This window comes from Miniopterus schreibersii, assembly GCF_964146895.1.
Source record: "Miniopterus schreibersii genome assembly, chromosome: 1".
NCBI classification, from domain to species: Eukaryota; Metazoa; Chordata; class Mammalia; order Chiroptera; family Miniopteridae; genus Miniopterus; species Miniopterus schreibersii.
The window spans coordinates 91,494,307-91,518,129 of record NC_138101.1 but is presented as its reverse complement, the minus strand read 5'-3'; the positions used below and the strand labels follow the sequence as shown (position 1 = coordinate 91,518,129).

The 23,823-nt window shown below is 38.8% G+C and overlaps 1 protein-coding gene across 5 annotated transcripts in view; it reads right to left on the bottom strand.

Moving 5' to 3' along the window:
• The window catches only part of LOC308550151 (fibrous sheath-interacting protein 2-like), a 102,727-nt gene extending 78,951 nt beyond the window's left edge, over positions 1-23,776 (bottom strand). For 2 of the 5 annotated variants that reach the window (XM_081123623.1, XM_081123624.1), the window contains exon 1: positions 23,588-23,707. The gene's annotated coding sequence lies outside the window, so the exon portion shown is untranslated. Of the gene's footprint in view, positions 1-23,587 lie in introns of all 5 variants that reach the window. The other 3 variants (XM_081123622.1, XM_081123625.1, XM_081123626.1) reach the window with 3 other exon arrangements.
• Between the last annotated feature and the right edge of the window lie 47 nt (positions 23,777-23,823).

Below are 23,823 nucleotides of genomic sequence, written 5' to 3'. Positions count from 1 at the left end.
GGCTGTGAAAACCAGCAGGGATTGTGGCTGAGTAACACAGAGGCTATGGGAGTCTCAGGCAACTTCTCTTAAAGGGTCAGCGCACTGACTTACTCAGACTCACTCCCTCTGAGCACCAGCACTGGGCAGCAGCTTGAAAGGAACCTGGGACATTCGGGAAAAACTAACTTGCCTGAAATCCAGGCAAGAGGGGGAGGGGGAGCTTTCTCCCAGACAGAAGAGTTGGCAGAGGCCATTGCTCCTTTGGCAGGCCCTGCCCCACACAGAGCCAGCAGGCAGGAGCCATATTTGAATCTCCAGCACCTGACTCACACCTTTGGCCCTGTCCTGGTGATTTCTGGAGACTCTCCCCGACACTACTTGCAAGCTCATCGAAGCCAATTCAGGTGGCGTTTCTATACAAGTGGCCTCTCTAGCCTCATGCTTAGGACTTTCCTAAGTCTCTCAAATAAGCAGCAGTGTGCCCCATACGGCTTGATAAGGGGCCCCAGGCCTGGCACTAGTGGCAGCCTGCCACTATTTGGTTCATAGCTTGGCCTCTCCTGGACATCTCCTAGCCCAGCACAAGCAGCAGCCAACTATGGTTTACTGTGTAGCTCAAACTGGGTGGCCCTGGGCAAGGCACTGGCAGAGGCTGAATTTGCACGTTCCAGGAGGCCCCAGAGACAGTGCACCTGGTGGTCAGAATAGACCATGCTGGATGACATCCCTACCACATCCACAAGAGACACACTCAAGGGGCAGACTTGGTGAACACCAAAGCTCCACTAAAGTAAATCCTGCTCCATAGGGGTGTCTCCAACACAGCAGCTCTTTGACTGTAGCTGCAGCTGGTCCTCACAGCCAATTAGCCTGCGGGTCAATTCCTCCCAGTGATGCCAATAGCAACCAAGGATCAACTACAACAGGACAGTGCACACAGCCCACACAGGGGAGCACCTAGAAGGCCCAGCTCAGGTGACGGGGGAGGCTGAGCCACTGGGCCCTACAGGACACCTACTACACAAAGCCAATCTCCAAATTCCAGAAGACAGAGCAGCTCTTCCTAATACATAGAAATAAGCACCAGGAAGCAACCAAAATGTGGAAGCAGAGAAACATGTCACAAAGGAAAGAACAGAAGAAATCTCCTGAAAAAGGACTAAATGAAATGGAGCCAAGCAAGCTATTAGACACTGAGCTCAGAGTAATGGTTATAAGGATGCTCAAGGATATTAGTAAGACTATTAAAAAAGCAAGTGAGACCATCAATCACATAATAAAGTACCAATCAGAAATGAAGGCTACAGCCCAGTCCGGCGTGGCTCAGCGGTTAAGCGTCAACCTAGGATCCAGGTGATCGGGGTTCGATTCCCGGTCAGGGCACATGCCCAGGTTGCAGGCTCAATCCCCAGTTTGGGGACATGCAGGAGGCAGCCGATCAATGACTCTCTCATCATTGATGTTTCTATCTCTCTCTCTCTCCCTCTCCTTTCCTCTATCTGAAATCAATAAAGATATATTAAATAAATAAAAAAAGAAATGAAGGCTACACAAACTGAAATGAAGAATAATTTACAGGGAATCAACAGTAGAGGACACTGAGAATCAAATCAGCAATTTGGAATACGAGGAAACAAAAAACACTGAACCAGAAGAGCAAAAAGATAAAAGAATCCAGGAATATGAAGATAGTGTAAGGAGTCTCTGGGACAACTTCAAGTGGTCTGATTTTCATATTATTGGGGTGCCAGAAGGAGAGGAAAGAGAGCAAAAAATTGAAAACTTATTTGAAAAAAATGATAGAAAACTTACCCTACCTGGTGAAAGAAATAGACTTACAAGTCCAGGAAGCACAGAGAGTCCCAAACAAGAGGAACCCAAAGAGGCCCACACCAAGATACATCATAATTAAAATGCCAAAGGTTAAAGACAAAGAGAGAATCTTAAAAGCAGCAAAAGCAATGCAGTTATTTACCTACAAGGGAGCACCCATATGACTGTCAGCTGATTTCTCAACAGAAACATTGCAGGCCAGAAGGAAGTGGCAAGAAATATTCAAAGTGAAGAAAAACAAGAACCTACAACCAAGACTACTCTGCTCAGCAAAGCTATCATTTAGAATTGAAGGGCAGATAAAGAGCTTCACAGATGAGAAAAAGCTAAAAGAGTTCATCACCGCCAAACCAGTACTACATGAAATGTTGAAGGGTCTTCTTTAAGAAGAAGCTAATGAACAAAAAGATCTGGCAAACTAAGTAGATCCAGAGACATTGAAGAATGCAACAGACGGTAATATTTCAGAGGGAAGAGGGAATGGGGGTGGAGGGTGGGAAGAGATTAACCAAGGAAATTATATGCATATATGCATAACCCATGGACACAGACAATAATGGGGTGAAGGCCTGGGGAGGGGGTGGGAGCAAGGTGGAGGTCAATGGGGGGAAAAATGGGACACCTGTAATACTTTCAACAATAAAGGTAAATTAAAATAAAAATAATTTTCATCAATTATTATTCATTTATAATAATTTTACATGTTTAGTTAGAATAAACTTAGAAACAATATGTCAATAAGCCAACCATCTGTATTTTTTTAAAGGCTATATTAAAATGTTTCAAACAGGCAAAATTTAAAATGTACACACTGCTACTAGTCCTGTGGAAAACCAACAAAAGACATATGAGAATGAAAGATCATCAAGCTATAAACACAAGCAGTAGCCAAATAAGCAGGAAATGCTTGTGTTATCTGGTGTCTGGTCCGCTATCTGTGGGCCTGATTTTTACCTCTGCCAGGACTCTTTTCTCCCTGGTCACCAAAGAATATATTAGCACACCTCTCCTCCATTTGTAGTTCAACCCTTGTTACCCTTGTTGGAAATGACCCTATGCTTTACAACCATCCTTCAAAAGAGATCTCATCTTCATAAACTCTGCTTTAACTAGTCCAGAATATACTGAGCTCTTCATTGCTAAATTCTCATATCCTCTGTAGTCTAAATTAGTGCCTGTTGAACTATTTGTGAAGAGATACAGTTTTTAAAGTTCTCTTATCCATGGTGGACTGAAACTTTTATAAAATGCAATGAAAATGAATTACCAGAATGTTTTTTTAAACATGAAAAACAGTAACCAAAATTTTTATTATAACTTCAACAGACATAAAATTACTGTCAAATTTATATAAAGTTTATTCTCAATTTCTGTACTTATGTTCCAACACAGTGGTAACAAACAGTTCACACACCAGCATCGGTGTGCAGACGGTACTTTGAGTAACAGTGGTCTAAACAATTCAGGACTTCAGCCAAAAAATATTTATTATGTACTTAGCATGAACTCTTCACTATGCTAGACATTGTAGGGCAAGCAAAAGGGTACACAGGATAGGCTTTTTCTTTAAGGAATCTGTATTTGTGTGAAAGAACATTAACAAGTGTGAATCAACAATAAATAAAATGAGTAAGTAAGCTTTATTGCTGATCAGAGGACGAAAAAGAATCGCTGAAATCTGGAGTAATGTTTCCAACAGGCAAAATTTAAAATGTACTCACTGCTACGAGTCCCACGGAAAACCAAAAAAAGGTATATGAGAATGAAAGATCATCAAGCTATAAACACAAGCAGTAACCAAATAAGCCACTTGAAAAAAAAAAGTGAAATTTGAATTTAGCCTTTATATTTAAATAGGATTCAAACATTAAAGGGATAGTAACTCTAGAGTAGAGAGTACTGTACAATGGCACAGAAGTGAGAATGAACACAGCACATTGATGACACAATGAACTAAGGAGCTAGCACTAGAAGGGCAAGTATTGCTAGGAAGGGTATTAAAAGCCAAGCAGATATTGTGGAGGAAAAGATGAGCAAGGAAAAAGTATCGAACGTTTCTAAAGAAGTACCATGGTAGAATCTGTATTTTAGAAAGGTAAGCCAACAGTGGTATCCAAGTTGGAGTAGAGTGGGTGGTGATTCTTCACTCAGCAAAGTGGAAATAGAGGGAACATATCTCAACATAATAAAGGCCATGTATTACAAACCCACAGACAACATCATACTCAATGGGCAAAAACTCTGTTTCCCTTAAGATTGGGAACAAGACAAAGATGTCTGTTTTCACCACTCTTATTCAACACAGTACTGAAAGTCCTAGCCACAACAATCAGGCAAGAAGAAATAAAAAACATACAAATTGGAAAGGAAGAAGTAAAACTGTTACTATTTGCAAATGACATGATACTGTATATAGAGAACCCTAAAGATTCTACCAAAAAACGAATGGAACTGATAAATTCAGTAAAGTAGCAGGATACAAAATAAATATACAAAAGTCAGTTGCATTTTTATACACCAATAATGAACTATCAGAAAGGGAAACCAAGAAAACAATCCCATTTACAGCTGCTTCAAAAAAATTAATATACCTAGGCTCTGGAGGTGTTCCTCAGTGGTTAGAGTGTAGGCCCACACATTGAAGGATCACGGGTTTGATTCCCAGTCAAGGGCACATAACTGGGTTGCACATTCGCTCCCTGCCCCCAATTGGGGTGCATGTAGAAGGCAACCAGTTGATGTGTCTCTCACACATTTCTCTCTCTCTTTCCTCCCACCCTCCCTCCCATCCACTCTATCTGAAAAGCAATGGTAAAAATATCCTCAGGTGAAGATTAACAACAACAACAAAAATTAAAATACCTAGGGATAAATTTAACCAAGGATGTAAAAGACATATATACTCAGAAAATTATAAGACTCTGAAAAAAGAAATTGAAAGGGTACAAATAAGTGAAAGCATATACCATGTTCATGAATAGGAAGAATTAACATCACTAATATGTCCATACTACCCAAAGCAATCTATAGATTCAATGCAATTCCTATCAAGATACCAATGGTGAATTTCACAGAACTAGAACAAATATTCCAAAAACTTACATGGAACCACAAAAGACCCCAAATAGACACAGAAATCTTGAGAAAGAAGAACAAAGTTGGAGGAATCAAGCTACCTTATATCAAACCATAGTAATCAAAACATCATATAATTAGCATAAAAACAGGCATACAGATCAGTGGAACACAATAGTGAGCCCAGAAATAAACCCACACATTTATAGTCAGTCAATATTTGACAAAGGAAACAAAAACATAACAATGGAGTAAAGACAGTCTATTCAATAAATGATCCTGGGAAAAATGAACACATATGTACAAAAAAATTAACTAGACCACCTTCTTATACCATACAAAAGAATAAACTCAAAATGGATTAAAGACTTAAATGTAAGACTCAAAACCATAAAAACCGTAGGGGAAAACTTGGCAGTACAATCTCAGACATTTCTCATAGTAATATTTTTTCTGATCTATCTCCTCAGGCAAGGGAAACAAGAGGAAAAAAAACTGGGACTACATCAAACAAAAAAGTTTTTGCACAGCAAAGGAAACCATCAACAAAATGAAAAGACAACCCACTGAATGGGAGAAGATATTCACCAAGATACACCTGATAAGGGATTAATATCCAAAATTTATAAGGAACTTATAAAAACTCAATGCCAAAAAAACACAAAATCCAATTAAGAAATGAGCAAAGGACCTGAATAGACACTTCTCCAAAGAGGACATACAGATGGCCAGTAGACATTTGAAAAGATGCTCAATGTCACTAATCATCAGAGAAATGCAAATTAAAACCAAAATGAGATATCACATCACACCTGTGAGCCAGAATGGCTATCATCAATAAATCAACCAACAACATGTATTGGTGAGGATGTGAAGAAAAAGGAATGCAGATTGGTGCAGCCACTGTGGAAAAGCAGTATGGAGTTACCTCAAAAAATTAAAAATAGAACTGTGCCTATGACCCAAAAGTTCCACTTCTTGGACTATATCCAAAGAAATCGAAAACACTAATTCAAAAGAATATATGCACCCCTGTTAACTGCAGCATTATTTACAATAGCCAAGATTTGGAAGTAGACCAAGTGCCCATCAATAGATGAGTGGATAAAAAAGCTATGGTACATTTACACAATGGAGTATTACTCAGGCATAAAAAAGAAGGAAATTTCACCCTGGCTGGGTGGGAGAGTAGGTTGGAGTGTCGCTCCTTGCACCAAAAGGTTAAGAGTTCAATTCCCAGACAAAGCACATATGTAGGTTGCGGGTTTGATCCCCAATGTAACCAATTGATGTCTCTCTCACATTACTTCGTACCATATGATTTCACTTATATGAGTAATCTAATTAAAAATATAAACTAACAAAGTGAAGACAGACTCACGGATACAGAGCACAGACTAACAGCTGTCAGAGGGGAGGGGTTGAGGGCTGAGTGAGAAGGGTGAAGGGGTTAAGCAAAGAAAAAAAAGAAAGATTCATGGACACAGACAATAGTATGGTGATTTCCAGAGGGAACAGGGGTGAAGGGAGGTAGGAGGAGATAAAGTGAGGATAAATGGTGATGGGAGGAGACTTGAATTGGGTGGTAAACACACAACACATTAGACACATGATATATTATAGAAATGTATACCTGAAACCTGTATAATTTTATTAATCAATGTTACCCCAATAAATTAAATAAAAAACTATTAAAAGACACATACAATGTATAGATACTTAGGTCTGTATAACAGTGATGAGAACTCCACCTGAGAAGAGTTAGTCATGGAGATTCCAAGATGGCTGAGGATAGAGTGGTAGCTACACTGACACTCTCCCAGGACCAAACTGTAATTACAACTAAGATATAGAAAAACCATCCTGAATAATCAACTGAGGACTAGCTGGAGAGCACCCACATAACCAAGGACATAAAGCAGAGACCACATACAGACTTGTAAGAAGTACAGAGGCATGAGAGAACTGGCCGGGCTCCCACAGGCAGCAACTGAAGGTCCAAATGGATAACTCAGCTGTGGGGGTTCCCACTGATAACTCTGGTGCCTAAACTCCAAGCTTCCCAGTCAAGAGCATCAGAACTGAAAAAGGTGGCCACATAACATCTGGTGTGAAAAGCAGCAGGGTTTCTGTAGGCCAGGGAGAGATGGCTGGCAATGCAGTCACTCTCTTCAGGGGCCAATGCACCAAGTTTTGTGTACAGCCGCTCACCTTGGGCTCCCACATAAGGAGGGCAGAGTAAACTAGAAAGCTGTGTGAGGAGAATCCATGGCTACTGGCTTGGGGGATAAAACTCTGAGGGCAGCCATCTAGATTCCTGTGCTGAGTCATTCCCCCATACTGCACAGAACATCTTTCTCAGACACACATTTACCTTCCAAGCAGCTTTTGCCTAGAGGGGAAGCAATTGCCCCTCCCTGCTTGAAAACCTTTTTCCCTACCCAATGGAGTTTCTACAGCCTAAAGCTCATTAAGAGACTGAATAACAATCAGCCTCTGGGTGCTTTGAGTCTTTGCTCGACTAGCTTCTGGACCCAGGACTTGGAAAAGCAGACCTCGGTGGGCATCTTGGTCCTTTCCAAATGCACCCAGTCCCAGCAGAGAAAACCACAAGTGGTGGAGTGTGGAAAGCTTCACACAGGGTACTCAGAGCTAGTCACAGACAGTGTCTGACATTAGCCTGCACCAGAGACCATCCAAAAGACTGGGAGTCCTAGCAGATCTACCTGATACATAGAAACAAATCCAACAGGCAGCCAAAATTGGGAGACAAAATAACAAGCCCAAAATGAAAAAACAGAATCCTCTAGAAGAGCTAAATGAAATGGAGATAGCAATCTATCAGATATAGAGTTCAGAATGCTGATTGTAAGGATGTTCAATAGCATGAAAAAAGACATGGAAACTTCGGAGGAAATTAAGAATGACATAGTTGAAATAAAAAATATGTTGGAAAAAATAAACTGGATTAAGGGAAGCTGAGGATTGGATCCGTGAATTAGTAGACACGATAGAAAAAAAAAAAAAAAAACGCTCAATCAGACATCCAAAAAGTAAAAACAATTAAAAAACAAGAGTATAGTTTAAGAGAGCTGTGGAACAACATGAAATGTAACAAATTCACATCATAGGAGTGCCAGAAGAAGTCGAAAGCAAGCAAGAGTTAGAGAACCTGTTTGAAGAATTAATGGCAGAAAACTTCCTTAACCTGGTCAAGGAAAGAGTCACACAAGTTCTGGAGGTACAGAGAGTCCCAGGCAAGAACAACCCAAAGAGGCCCACACCCAGATACATCATAATTAAAATGCCAAAATTTCAAGACAAAGAGAATCTTAAAGGCAGCAAGAGAAAAGCAATCTGTTACCTACAAAGGATCTCCCATAAGGCTGTCAGCTGATTTCTCATCAGAAACTCTACAGGCCAGAAGGGAATGGCATGGTATTCAAGGCAATGCAAAACAAATATCCAGTAAGGCTGTCATTCAAAATACATGGTGAAATAAAGAATTTCCTAGACAAAAGAAGGCTAAAGGAAATTATCACCACCAACCCAGCACTGCAAGGCACTATCGTAATAAGAAGTAGAAATAGAAAGAATGAGAAACATAGGCATAAAAATATAAAATGGCGATAAGTACCTATCAATAATAACCTTAAATGTAAACAGATTAAATGCTCCAAAAAAGACATAGTGTAGCTGAATGTAGAAGAAAACATGAACTCAAATATATGCTGTCTACAAGAAACCCACCTCAGAACAAAAGACTCACACAGGCTGAAAAAAAAAAACACAAAACCCTTCTGGAGAAATTTAAGGGAAAGATCAACAGAAATATAGTCACAGGGGACTTGAATACCCCACTGACTTGATTGGATAGATCTTCCAGACAGAAAAATCAAAAAGGGAATAGTGACTCTAAATGACACACTAGATCAGATGGATGTAATTGATATTTACACAACATTTCACCCCACAGTTGCAGAATATGCATTCTCCTCAAGTGCACATGGGACATTCTCAAAGACAGACCACATGTCAGGACACAAAACAAATCTCTACAAGTTCAAAAAGACTGAAATTATATCAAACATATTCTCAGATATTTGCACCATGGAACACTATGCAGCTGTAAAAAAGAAGGGTACCCTTACCCTTAGAGATAGCATGGTGGGACCTGGAGAGTATTATGCTAAGCAAAATAAGCCAGCCAGAGAAAGACAACTATCACAAGATCTTACTCATATGTGGAATCTAATGAGCAAAATAAACCAATGAACAAAATAGACCCAGAGACATAGAAGCATGGAACAGGCTAATGAATCTCAGAGGGAAGGCAGGGCTGGGGAGAGATTAATCAAACTTATATGCATAAATGCAAAACCCATGGAAACAGACAATAGTGTGGTGAAGTTGTGGGGTGGGGGGGTGCAGGGTGGAGCAGATCAATGGGGAGGAGGAGACATTCGTAATACTTTCAACAATAAAAATAAATTAAAACTTTTTTTTAAGTTGAAAAAAAAAGACCTAAATTCACCAGTGCAGGGAGGGAAGGAGGGAGGGAGGGAGGCAGGGAGGGAAGGAGGGAGGTAAGGAGGGAGGGAGGGAGGGGAGCAAAGAGAAAAAAGGAAAGAGGAAAGAAGGAAAGGAAAGGAAAGGAAAGGAAGGGAAGGGAAGGGAAGGGGAGGGGAGGGGAGGGGAGGGGAGGGGAGGGGAGGGGAGGGGAGGGGAGGGGAGGGGAGGGGAGGGGAGGGGAGGGGAGGGGAGGGGAGGGGAGGGGAGGGGGAGGGGCATTGGCCATCAAGAGATTTCAACAAGTTTCTAATGGATAAGAACAGAGATTAATTGAACATTAAAAAAACTACCAATCAAATATTCCACCTCCACCTTCATCCACCCACAAAGCATACAAAGAGCCTAATATTTATCCTCAGTCAAAAACAAAAAGAGGGTAATTCTCCTTTGTGGCAAAGATGGCCAACTGTCAACCAAAATTCATACACCTCCTTCCTTTCTAGTATAGAATTGTCCCCAAGAAATGACTGCTTAGCCAAAAACATTTCTCTGGCTTTGCTGCATCCAGGTGGGACCATGTGACTAGTTTTAGCTAATGGAATGTAAGTACAAGTCGTGTGTCATTTCCTTGCCCAGGAAATTAAGAAGTGCCTTCTCCATTCTCTCCTCCCCTTCCACTAGCAGGAGACAGAGAATCACAAGGCATTTTAACAATGGCAGAATCATGAGACAGAAGGCACTTGAACACTAAGTCATCACATGAAGGAAAGCTGCCTATTGAGAGGGAAAAGCTTCATTGGACTATTAAGCAAATGAAAAAATAAACTATTTTGTTAAGCCATTAAAATTTTCAGAAATCAGAATCCTTATTAATTGGAGCCCTTTTCTTAAAAGGAAAGAAAAGCAGGGGAAAATATCACCAGAAAAATTAATTTTATACTATAGTTTTAGTGACCAAGAGACAGGCCTTCTTCTTTGTGGCATTTGGAAGACCAGCACCCTGACAATCAGCTTTCTGTTCACCCACACTAAAAGGAAGCCTGCCAGCAGGCATGTTCCATCACACATACATAATAAAAAGAAAAACTAGGTAGTTGGAATAGGAGAAACATGAATTACAACAGAGTTCAGATACGGTAGACTAAATTAATCTTGTAGTACCTTATCTTGTGCAGCTAGCAGCAACCAGCTCATGCTTTTAACATTCTGCCTTGAAATTTCCTTGCCCAATACTACAGCTTCATGGGTCACACTTTCTGTCTCCTCGGTTGCCTCAGACAGCAGTTTTATCAAACGTTTTGCTTCTACATTACACAGTAACTTATTTTTTCAGGGGTCACATTTAGGTCTTTGATCCATTTTGAGTTAATTTTTGTACATGGTGACAAACTGTAATCTAGTTTCATTCTTTTGCATGTGGCTTTCTAGTTTTCCTAGCACCATTTATTGAAGAGACTATCTTTACGCCATTGTGTTTCTGGCTCCTTTGTCGAAAATTGTCTGCCCATATACATGCGGTTTTATATCTGGGCTCTCGATTCTGTTCCACTGACCTGTGTGTCTGTTTCTGTGCCAATACCATCTGTTTATCGTAGCGCTGTAGTATAATTTGAAATCAAGTAGTGTGGTACTTCCAGCTTCATTTTTTTTTCTTTTCTCAGGATTGTTTTGGCTATTCAGGGACTTTTGTGGTTCAATACAAATCTGATGATTTCTCATTCTATTTCTTTAAAAAAAATGACACTGGGCCCGGCCGGGCGTGGCTCAGCAGTTGCGCGTCGACCTAGGATACAGGCGATCGGGGTTCGATTCCCAGTTAGGGCACATGTCCGGGTTGCGGGCTCGATCAATGACTCTCTCATCATTGATGTTTCTATCTGTCTCTCCCTCTCCTTTCCTCTCTCTGAAATCAATAAAGATATATTTTAAAAAATACTAATAATAAATTAAATAAATTAAAAAATGACATTGGTATTTTGATGGGGATTGCATTAAATCTGGGTAGTATGGCCACTTAACTATGTTGATTCTTCCAATCCATAAACACGGGATGTTTTTCCATATTATTGTGTCTTTTTCTCTCTCTTTTAATAATGTTTTGTAATTTTCAGTATATAGGTCTTTCAGGTTCTTAAGTTTATTTCTAGGTATTTTATTCTTTTGGTTGCAATTGCAAAAGGAATTTTTTTTCATTTCTTTTTCTGAAGTTTTGTTGTTAGTATATAGGAAGGCAATGGATTTTTGTACACTGATTTTGTATCCTGCCAACTTTACTGTAGTTTATTGTTTCTATTAGGTTTTTTTGGTAGTCTTTAGGGTTTTTTATATACAGAATCATGTCATCTGCAGAAAGTGACAGTTTTACTTCTTCCTTCCCTATCTGGATGCCTTTTATTTCTTTCTCTTGTCTTATTGTTCTGGCCAGAACTATGTTGACTAAGAATGGTGAGAGTGGACATCCTTGTCTTGTTCCTTGTCTCGATCTTAGAGGAAAAGCTTTCAGTTTTTAACCATTGAGTATATTAGCTGAGGGTCTATCCTTTATTATGTTAAGGTATTTTCCTTCTATTTATATTTTATTGGGTATTTTAATCATAAATGCTGTATCTCATCAAATGCATTTTCTGCATCTATTGATAAAATTATGATTTTTATCCTTTCTTTTCTTAATGTGGTGTATTACATTGATTGATTTATGTATGTTGAATCATCCTTGTGCCCCTGGAATGAACCCCACTTGATTGTGATGTATTATTTTTTTGATGTACTGCTGTTTTCAATTTGCTAGTATTTTAATATTTTTGCATCCTTATCAGAGATATTGGTCTGTAGTTTCCTTTTTTTGTGTTATCTTTGCTGGGTTTTGGTATCTGGGTTATACTGGCCTCATAAAATGTGTTGGTAAGTACTGCCTCTTCTTCAATTTGTTGGAAGAATTTAAGAAGAATAGGTTTTAAATCTTTGAACATTTCATAGAAGTTACTGGTAAAGCCATCTGGTCCTGGACTTTTATTTTTGGGGGAGGTTTTTGATGGTTGTTTCAATTTCCTCACTGCTGACGGGTCCATTTAGACTGTCCAATTCTTCATGATTTTGTCTAGGAAAGTTATATAATTCTAGGAACTTGTCCATTTCTTCTAGGTTACTGAATTTGGCATACAGTCTTTCGTAACATTCTAGTATGATCCTTTGTATATCTGTGATAGTGGTGACTTCTCTCTCATTTCTGATTTTGTTTATATGGGTCTTTCCCCTTTTTTCCTTAGTGTATCTAGCCAGGGATTTGTCAATTTTATTAATCTTTTCAAAGAAACAGCTCTTTATTAGTTTTTTGTATAGTCTTTGTTCTCTATTTCATTCAATTCTGCTCTAATTTTTGTGATTTCCTTTCTTCTGTTGACTTTGGGTTGCTTTTGTTCTTTTTTCTAGTTCTTTAAGATACTGATGTTAGGATGTTTACTTGGGGGTTCTCTTGTTTCTTGAGATAGGCCTGTAATGATATAAACTTCCCTCTTATTACTGCTTTTGCTGCACCCCAGAAGTTTTGATATGCTGTATGGTCATTCTCATTTGTCTCTCTTTATCTTCTGATCGCATCTTTTATTTCTTCTTTGAACCAGTCATTTTTTAGGAATATGTTGTTTAACATCCATATATTTAGGGGTTTCTTTATTTCTTTTTTGCAGTTGATTTCTAATTTCAAGGCATCATGGTCAGAGAATATGCTTGGTAAAATTTCAATCTTCTTGAATTTGTTGATGCTAGTTCTGTGACCCAACATAGGGTCTATCCTTGAGAATTTTCCACGTACATTAAAGAAAAATGTATAATCTGATATTCTGGGATGAAAGGCTCTATAAATGTCAATTATGTCCATTAAGGTCCCCAACTATGATTGTGCTTTGATTTCTTTCTCCCTTTATTTCTGTGAGTAGTTGCTTTATATATTTCCGTGCTAACTGGTTGGGTGCATATATATTAAGAAGTGTTATGTTTTCTTGATGTCATGTTCCCTTTATCATTATAATGTGTCCATCTTTGTCTCTTGTTATCTTTGTCATCTTGAAATCTATTTTGTCAGATATAAGTATGACTACACCTTTTTGGTGGATGTTATTTGCTTGGAGAATCATTTTCCACTCTTTTACCTTGAATCTACCTTTGTCTTTGCAGCTTAGATGTGTCTCTTGTAGGCAGCGTATGGTTGGATTTTGTTTTTTGATCCACTCTGCTACTCTGCGTCTTTTAATTGGTGAATTCAGAACATTTACATTTAGGGTAATTATTGATATATGAAGATAGCGATTTTATCTTTTGTTTTCTGGTAGCTCTATCTCCATTGGTTCTTTCCTTTGTACTTCTGTCTGTTTTTGTTTGATGGTGTTTCATACTTCTTTCCTCTGTGTCCTCTTTTTTGAAGCTATGTGTGCTGGTTTGGGGATTTTTGTGTATGATTACCATTAGGTTTACAAAAAATAAAGTTGCATATATACCAGTTTGAGGGTTTTTTCAGGTGCATCTGATGTTCATCCTCCTTGGCCAGTTCAGACCTTTACTCCCTCCCCTTTTATGTTTTTGTTGTTACAAATTATCCCTGTGTATGCTGTAAATTTTTTGGTAATCTTACTCATAGTGTTGTGAACTTATGTTGTTTCAGGCAGAATAACTCCCTTGAGTATTTCCTGCAGTGGAGGTTTTCTGATGATAAAATCTCTTAGCTTCTGTATGTCTGGGAACATCTTTACTTCTTCATATTTAAAAGATAATTTTGCTGGATATATTATTTGTATTATTCGTGGTTGGTAATTTCTCTCTTTCAGATGTTTAAATATTTGGTTCCACTCTCTTCTGGCTTATAGTTTCTGCTGAGAAGTAGGGTGAAATTCTGATGGGTTTTCCTTTGTAGGTCACTTCTTTCTTTTCCCTGTCTTGAGAATTTTTTGTCATTAATTTTTGACAATTCTAATACAGTGTGCCTTGGAGAGGGCCTCTTTGGGTGGAGATAACTAGGTGTTCTGTTTGCTTCTTGGATTTGAGGATCTAGTTCTTTCCATAGGTTTGGAAAGTTCTCATCCACTATTTGTCTGAATACACTCTGTTCCCTTCTCCCTCTCTTCTTCTTACAGACTTCCTATTACTCTAATATTGCTTTTTCTGATAGAATCAGATAGTTCTCGTTGAGCTCTCATTTTTCCTTATGCTCAGGTCTTAATCTCCTTAATTGCACTTCCAGGATTTCTGACTATTTTTTACAGTTTCAATCTCTTTGGTAAAGTACTCATTTTGTTCATTGGTTTTCTGAGTCACTGAATTGCCTGTATTTTCCATGTGTTTCAGCTTGCTTTCTGGGGATTTTTCATTTTCTTTCTGATCATCCTCATTACCGCAGTTATTCCTGGTATTTGCTACTCTCTTTTGTCTAGGTATGAATATTCCTTTTATGGCAGCGTTCTCTGAAGAGGTCTTTCTATTATTTTCCAGTAGATGGCACTCAATCTTAAGATTTTTTTACCTCTGTGATCTCCCAGACTTCACCTCCATGATTTCTGTAAGACAGTACAGCTGCACTTCTTGGGGGTGGGGGTTGTTTTGCCCTCACTGTAATGGCGACCCCCGGACACCAGAACTCCATGGCGTCTAGCCCCAAACACCAAACCTAGGGATCAGTCACAGAGGGAGACAGTAGTTCCACTGCAATAGCTCTTGGTTTACACATAAAATGTTCCTGGACTTGAAACCGAGGGCAACAGGAGGCAAGTTTTGGGAGTCCAAGGGGCAGCAGGGCTCTGTGGTTCTGTTTCTTTGTCAGAAACACCTCCCCCCAACAGGAGAAAGCCACCCAGCAGAACCTGGCTCTCTGTCAGGCATCTGCTGGCTCAGTCACTGTTCACTCTGCTCCCACTGCTGGACTGACCACCCTCCCCCCAGCTCTCTGTTCCTCCTGGCCAAAGGAAGTGCCTGCTATTGCCAGCTTCCTCCCCTCTCCTGGCCACACCATGAGCTCCTGGCTTCAGGAATGTCTGAGAGTCACATGAGCTTTCCTCTTCCATTCTCCCTGCTTATCCCCAGTTCCCACCTTTAGATGTCTCAATGGGCAGATCTCTCAGGTGTACCTCTGTATTGAGTAGGGAATTCTTTGTTGAATTATAGTTGGTTAACTTGTTGAAATTTCAGGAGAAGGCAGGGGATCTCTCACACCGTCATCACTCAGAAATAAACTCTTTAGGTCAACTAGGGCAACCCTGCTTTCAGCTGTAGATCAATCTGAAGTCTTCTCCATGTTTTTCCATTTTCCATCTAGGGCTCCATGGTAGGCAGCAGATGCCTGAAACATGTTTTATTATGCAAAGGTTAAAAACTCCCAGGGGGGCAAGTAGATATATTTAATGCCTCTTAAGGTCTACACTCAAAACTGGTGCAGTCACTTCTGCGGACGTTCTTTTGGCAAAAACAGGTACCGAAACCAAGCCCAACATCAATGATTAAGGGGGGGAAATATAATCTCATAGAGGTGAGTGAGGGGAGAAGTGAATATTTGCTGAACAGTTATATAATGTCGTGATCCTCCATCTTGTACACAAAAGACTGCCTGCTATGCAGCAAAGCTGATTACAACTAGAATCAAAAGAAAAACTAAAAATTATAACTATCAGAGATTGGTAGAAAGATGAGAGAGGGATGCAAGAGTAATGTAATTAAACTAAATCTTAATTTTTTATAAGAGGGAGTAAACAGATGGTGTTTAATCAGTTGAAGAGTATAGGTAAAAGTATATAATTTTAAATTACCTAGAGAACAAAATATTTCAAAATGTTTGTTCCTAGGAGTAGGCCTCACAATGGGAAGCAAGGAATGAGAAATTGTTGCTCTTCATCAAAGTACTTTTGTACATTTTTTTTGTTACCATATTCATGAATTTCTCTAAGAGAAAATAAATTCCTACTAGAAATTTCTCGCTTAAAGGCTAGATTTTAGAGATGTGAGAATTTCCATGTATATAAATTGAATTTTATTGGAGAAATTGTATCGTTCAAGTGAACAGAAAATTTGTTATATTTTCATTGTAGTGTAAAAGCATGAGTCCCCCTTAATACTCAATATAAATGCAGTTCACATTTCTAGAAAATCCAGTTAAGAGATGATAAATTCTTAAATTTAGAAATTTACTTAACATCATTGTGGCTCTTAAAAATTCTTTATCTGAAAAAAACTTACTTATAAAATTTAATACTTAAGTAACCTGCTGCTACTCACAAATTAAGGAATTGACATAACAATGTACTGATGAGTGTCCAATAAAAGGAAAGCAGATTAATAGATTAATTAATAGATTAATATCATTAATAGATTAATATCATTTAGATAATAATTAATGCAGACTAGGGATAGAAAATACAGGTCATTCATGTCAGCAATTCCTTCAGACCATGGCAGACATCAAACATGGCATTCTTCCCAGTAGAACAAAGAAGTAATCTAACACAGTACTATTCAGCCTCCAACTTGACTAAATTTGGCACATTAAGTAAAATGCCTTTGCCCGAGAGCAAAGCAACACTCCAATTAATGTTTATTGTATGAAAATATACACTTCATTTCTCCTGTTCAGCATCTAATGGGCTAAAAAGATTTTTCCAAAGGATTAAATAAATTAAATACTAAATTCTGCAATGAGAATATAATAGTAATTGACTATGTAGGATGTATCTCTTTATGACAAAGTATTATGGCTATTCAACTAGTATGAGCTGGAAAAGTTTGATGGGTATTCTAAGAGGAAGGGAAGCCAAAGATTATCTGAAGAGTATTCAACAGCTACCTAAAAGATGAGTTGTCAGTTTAGGCCATTTTTGTTCAATACAGAGTTCTATGCATCTCTGGATAAAAAGTCACTGAGCCAAGTATCTACTATACTAGAGACATTTCAGTGTGGTTGCTGGCCCACACCTGTTCTGAAGAAAGCTCCTTCCTCTATTCACCCTAATCTCCACAACCATCAGTCCAAAGCATTTTGCACATTAGCCCATCCTCCTAAATTCAGCTAACTGGACTACGGCAGGAACACTTAGCTTTAAAGCAGCCAATCAATAGTAATGTCAGCAACTTTTTTGTGGCCTATCTTCCAAAGATAACCCAATCAGATTCTCTCACAAATTTCAACTGAAGACAAAGAACAAATTTGCAAATGGAAGTGAATACCGGAGCTAGAAGATCATGTAAACTATTAAGAGGCAGCAGTTTGAGGCCCTATGTAAAATGAAAAAGCAAAGGAAGCCTGCTTTCAGTGAAAGGACAAAAAAATATCAGGCTCTCTGAAGAGATGAAGAGACCTTAGTCCCTGTTTGTTTGCTTTTTTTAATATAACTTTACTGATTTCAGAGAGAGGAAGGGAGACAGTGAGAGAGAAACATTGATGTGAAAGACACACATTGATTGGTTGCCTCCTGCACGCACCCTGACCCCCTGACCAGGGCAAGGGATTGAGCCTGCAACTGAGGTACGTGCCCTTGGCTGGAATCGAACCCAAGACCCTTCAGTCCACAGGCCGACACTCTAACCACTGAGCCAAAGAGGCTAGGGCCCTGGCCCCTGTTTTCAGTTCCCCATTCTGGTCCCTGTGATGCTCAAGTATGCTCTGATGCATGAGTATGGATGTCTTCAAAACTCCCTGTAGTATCTATTTTAAAAAGAATGGGGGAGGGGGAAAGGGAGAAAAAAAATTCTCATTTACTTAAAGCTAAATAAGGGACTCAATTAAAATGATAACTTAGAGACTGTGCCCCTTGAGTAAGAGCCCTTGTGAGCCCCATCACAGGATGGTACCTATAATGTAAGCTGTACAACTCCAAACAAGATAATTAAAATCAGCCAAATCCTGATTTTAACTAGAAGTCAAGGAACCTTACTGGTTGAATCAACTGCATCACAGACAGCAACACTCAGTTTTTAATATATTTTTAGCAACAAAAGGCATCTCTAAAAACACCCGTCCTCTTGAATAAAAGGCAAGATTATCAATAATGCTAAAAAATAGACATTCAAGTTAAACCTTTCTTTCTTTTTTCTTTAAACTTTGAAAAGGATGAATGGGGGGAAAAATGCTCTGGGAATAGACTTTAATCACAGAAATTAGATAACAGGGACACAAAGTGGATCCAGCCCACACTATGAGATCTCTTTGGTAATCTGATGTCCTGCAGACTAAATCTGATTTTCTTTTGCCCATAGAGTACTTTTAATGTGAATGAGCTGGCAATCAAGACATTTCATCTTTTAAAAAATTAGTATTTTAGCCCTGGCTGGTTTGGCTCAGTGGTGTTGGCCTGCTGACTGAAGGGTTGCAGGTTCAGTTCCTGGTCAAGGGCTTGTTCCTGGGTTGCAGGTTTGATCTTGCAACTATGTTTCTCTCTCTCTTCCTCCCTCCTTTCCACTCTCTCTAAAAATCATTGGAAAAAATATCCTTGGGTGAGGATTAACAAAATAAATAAATAAATGTAAAAAATATATATAGTATTTTAGTTTCTCTTGAAAAACTGGGAAATCTGGAAACACAGAGTCTACTTTCCCATTTGGGGAAGTATCCGCTGGTAAGCCAAAATCCTCTCCACTTCCTATCACATTGCTCTTCTCTCATTGTTCCCGTCTCCTTTAGGATATACACTATCAACACCTGCTTTATTGATATAGATCTTCCAATTCATAAACTTGCACAGTCAACTTGTGAGTGGCTTAGTTAGGAAAAGTTCTGATATCAGCAACACGGTACACCTAGGGAAAAAAACAGTGATTTGGTCCTTTGTCCTACACCCAGCTCACCAGTACAGGCTTACGCTACACTAAAGACAAGTTTCCTTCAGTCCCTTATTTCTTTTTCCTATAATATGACCCTACTAGGAACCATTCCAATCCATCAGACAAGGAAGGAGAGAAAGAAATCAGGTTCCCAGTTCTATTCTCCCAGAAGGCTCCTGTGCCTCTAAATAAATTTCTGGAAGCTTAATAGAGAATTAGAAGGAAGTTATGTCATCTTTACCTGCCAACAATGTCTGAAACCCAGACCTTACTCAGAAAAACACATTTTTTTCAAGAAATGTTTGAATTTGAGCAATCTGCATGTTTACTGATAGCCCTGAACATTTTTTCACGATGTAGCTAAGTAAAATCTGTATCATGAGGGGGTTTTTCCTGTTAAAAATCTGCAAGTGATTCAGCATAATAAAAGTATATTTTTATAACTGTTGCTTGTCAAGCTGCGAAACAACAGAGAGAAAGCTTTAGTAAAAATATATTTAACAACCTAAATGGAAAAAGCACTAAGTTTAGCATGTTAGAAAAGGAAGATTATAAGAATACTGAATGTTTCATTTCTCTCCAGAAAAATACATTAGCAAGAATTAAGACATCTCTAAAAATAAATCAATCATAATAAACATAACAAGAAAAACAGAACAAACCTTTTACTATCAATAGGCACATAACCAAACCACCAGAGCACATATCCATCTTGAAGTTACAGTCTTACCCATCATTTGTTGCCTGGGCTTCAAATCCAAATAAGCATGGGCAGTTGCTATAGTGACAATATGCCACTTTTGGAACCAGGAGCTTAATACTACTGAATGCTTATGAGCTTCATAATGTCAGCACTTTCTCCCACACTTTAAATCATTGTAACTTCACAAAATGTGGTTTGATTCTGTCCTTTAGAAGTCAATTTTGTCACTTTATCAAAAATAGTTTATACTTTATCAAGTATAGTATACATGAGTGTCATGAGAAATAATCTAACTCACCTAACATGTTAATATACAAACTCAATACATATTTAATTAATATTAAAGATGTTGGCTTAATAAAATAAACAAATTATATGACATCATTGGGATTTACTGTTTTAGTACTGTACTGGACAAAACCATATCTCCTTCAAGTCTTAGCTCATTGCCATTAATACTATTCCTACCATCCTTCATTTAAAAGTGAAAGTTAAAAATTCAGAAACATAAAGAACTTGAATTTTCTTTTATAGTAGATTGCTATTTTTATTTCCTTTAGGAACTATTCCTAATGATTAAAGACTAATTATTAACGATATCCAGAGAGAAGGTGGTTTGTTGCTAGTAAAATGCTAAGAATAAGAAAAAGCTATCAATCTTAAATCAATCAGAGAATATTTTCAGGTTATCAAAAAGTCAGACACTGGAAACCCTCATACATTGCTCATGGGAATGGAAAATGGTGCAGCATCTTTGGAAAATAGTTTGGCAGTTTCTCAAAAAGTTATACATAGAACCACCATACAACCTATCTCTTTCACTTCTAGGTATCTGCCTAAGAGAAATGTCCACAAAAGACTTGTACATGAATGTTCATAGACATATTATTCATAATAGCTAAAAACTGGAAAACTACATGTTCATCAACTGGTGAATGGGTAGGCAAAAAAAACTCATAACATAGAATGGAATACTGGTCAGCAATAAAAAGGAATGGATTACTGGCACATGCTACATCATGAATGACCCCCAAAAACATGAAGTCAGACACAAGAGATCATATATTATGATTCCATTTATATGAACTGTTGAGAAAAGGCAAATTTATAGAGACAGAAAGTGTATTAGTAGTTGCCTGGGGGTAAGAGTGGGGATTAGCTGTAAATGGCCATGTGGGATATTATTAAAGGGATAAAAATGTTCTGAAACTGATTTAAAGTGATGGTTGCAACATTTGGTAAAATTACTAAAAATCACTGACTTGTATAGTTGAAATGGGTGAATTTTATGATATGCAAAATATATCTCATAAAATCTTTGTTGTTTTTTTTAAAGTGAGAGGACATAAGAGCTGCCAAAACTCTCTATTTGTATAGAAGAAAAAAAGTAAGGCCCCAAAAGATTAAGCAACTTGTTTAAAGGTCACTCAGCTAGATCATGGAAAAGCAAAATAGAAAAAGATCCAAATCCAGCCTCATCCTCCCACCAGTCCAATATTACATCTATTACAAAATGCTCAAAGAATTTTTTAAAATTATAATACATAGAATTATTTGGCAGGTATAGTAGAAGCATCGAAATTTGAAAAACTGAATGATTAAAACATACCCAAAATCCATGAGTACGTAATGATATTCAGAAAAAAATCTAGAAAAACTCATTTATCACTCTTTGAAGCAATATTACTTTCAAAATTGGTAAGAAAAAGAACTAAACATTTTTTTGTGTCTTTCGAATAGCAGCTGTATCTGGGGGAAAGTAAATGTTGCCAGTTTATGAAAGAAAGCTTCTACTCTACGAACGAATGCAAGCTATTAAATACAGATGGAATGAAAGAATTAGAAATTATCATTTTGCAACCCCTAATAAAATTATGACTCAGGCAAGAATTATTAATTATTGTTAAGGCCATTAAGTAAATGGATGATGGGGGCTGGATATTTGTAGAAAACCAAAATAGTACCTCACAGATTACTCTGTCTCAAGGAGAAAAACAAAACAAAAAACAGAACATTACATGAGGGAAATTAAGATGTCACAAATCTAGGCAAGCCTTTAGCATTATGTCCAGGTTTACTAGAAATGCAGGACTAGAGGAGTAAGCTAAACACCAAGAGAAAGCAGTCAAACATTTACGCAGGTGAGATATTCTACAGGAAAATAAGCCTGATCTCTCTAGCTAATCAGAGAAAGAAAAAAAAAAGGGGGTACTACTTTATATTTTAAAAGACTTGAAATACATAACCAAAAACAAAAAGTAGTCCTTAACTGGATCCTGGTTTAGACAAGACGGCTGGACAAAGGGCATCTGGGGGATAACTGGATAAATTTTAAGATGGAATATTAGATAACATTAAGAAGTTATTATTTTTTTTATTTATTTATTGTTTTTTGGGTTTTTTAATGTTTATCTTTATCGTTGAGACCATTACAGATGTCCCTTTTAATCCACTGATCCCCTCCGCCCCACATCCATCCCACCCCCAGGCCCTCCCCACCTTCCCTGAGATCCCTCAGTTTGTTCCATGCTTCTTTGTCTCTGGATCCACTGTGTTCATCAGTTTATTTTTTTTATTATATTCCACATATAAGTTATACCACATATTTTAAATGTGCTATTTTTGTTATATAGTAATATGCTTTTACAGATATGCATACTGAAGTAGGTAGTGACAGATTTAGATGTCTATGGTTCACTTCAAAATACATCAATGAGTTTAAGATATAAAAAATTAAAATGCAAGTCTGAACTTCCTAATTCACTGCTGTTTCTGTAAATGCTCATTAATTTATGCACAAGGTATAATACACAGAAAGAACTCTTGCAGATAGAGGTTCAGAAAAGTGACCCACCATGAATTTTTTTTTTTTACAGGTACCGAAGTGAAGAGCAAACTCAGAGGTAACCACACAATATCGTTGGCAACATCTTACGCTCAAGATACCGAAAAGCACCAAAGCAGCAGGAACAGAGAGTTTTGCCCTCAAAGCACTAAAAATACTTAATAAGAACAACTTCTTGGTGTTTACCACAAGAGGACAAGGCTGTTCCAAGATCATAAGCTTTGAAGCGGCAGCCTCACTAAAGCAATCCTCAATTATTACATAAAGTCCTGTTCCTTTCTGACTTCACCGCCCATTACAACCAGTCAACTACTACCCAAATTATGATGAAGTTAAGGGGCACTCTCTGGAAAATCCTTCTCTCAAGCTAAAGAAAATCTTTACTATAACCACCAGCTTCATTTCAACTAGGGCCTATAAATCTCAGAAATGGGACCTGAGAGCCTCCTTCAAACACCGGAGGAGAGGCTGATCCACCAGCCACTCTTGTTTGCCTTTTCCCCCCTCCCTCCGAATCCAAAGGGTGGCGCTGTCCGCACGCCTTCCCCACACACCCGGCGTTCGCGAAGGTCCCTTAGCTGGGTCTGACCAGAGGGAAGGTCCACGTGCGGCGTGGGACCGGCTTCCGGGCTGCCCCGCCCCGCGCTCCTCTCGGGAAACAGCCCGTGCGAGTTCGCGCACGAGTGCGCCCGGTCACCCTCGTTAGCGGCGCCGTCTCAGAAACTCTTAAAAATACTCTGGGCATGTGGAAGGACTGAGAAAGACCCTGGCGCTTTGGCTCTGAGTCTTCGGCCACCAACTGAGAAACGTATCAAGAGAGAAGCGTCACGACCCCTCGAACTAACCCGAGCTCCGCGACCTCCGCCGCCTGAACGCCCGAGTTAACCGACTGCCAGGCTACACGGGACTCGGCGTTCGCTGCACGACAGGAGGGGGCGCTGCGAGCGAGCACCTCCCACGCTTCCCGCTCCGCCCGCGTCAGCGGTCACGTGCCGCGTCTCCCTCCCTACCGGCAACCAGACGCTTCCTTCTTCCGGAAGTCGCTCCCATCAGCGCCGGCCGGCCCCCCCACCACAGGCGA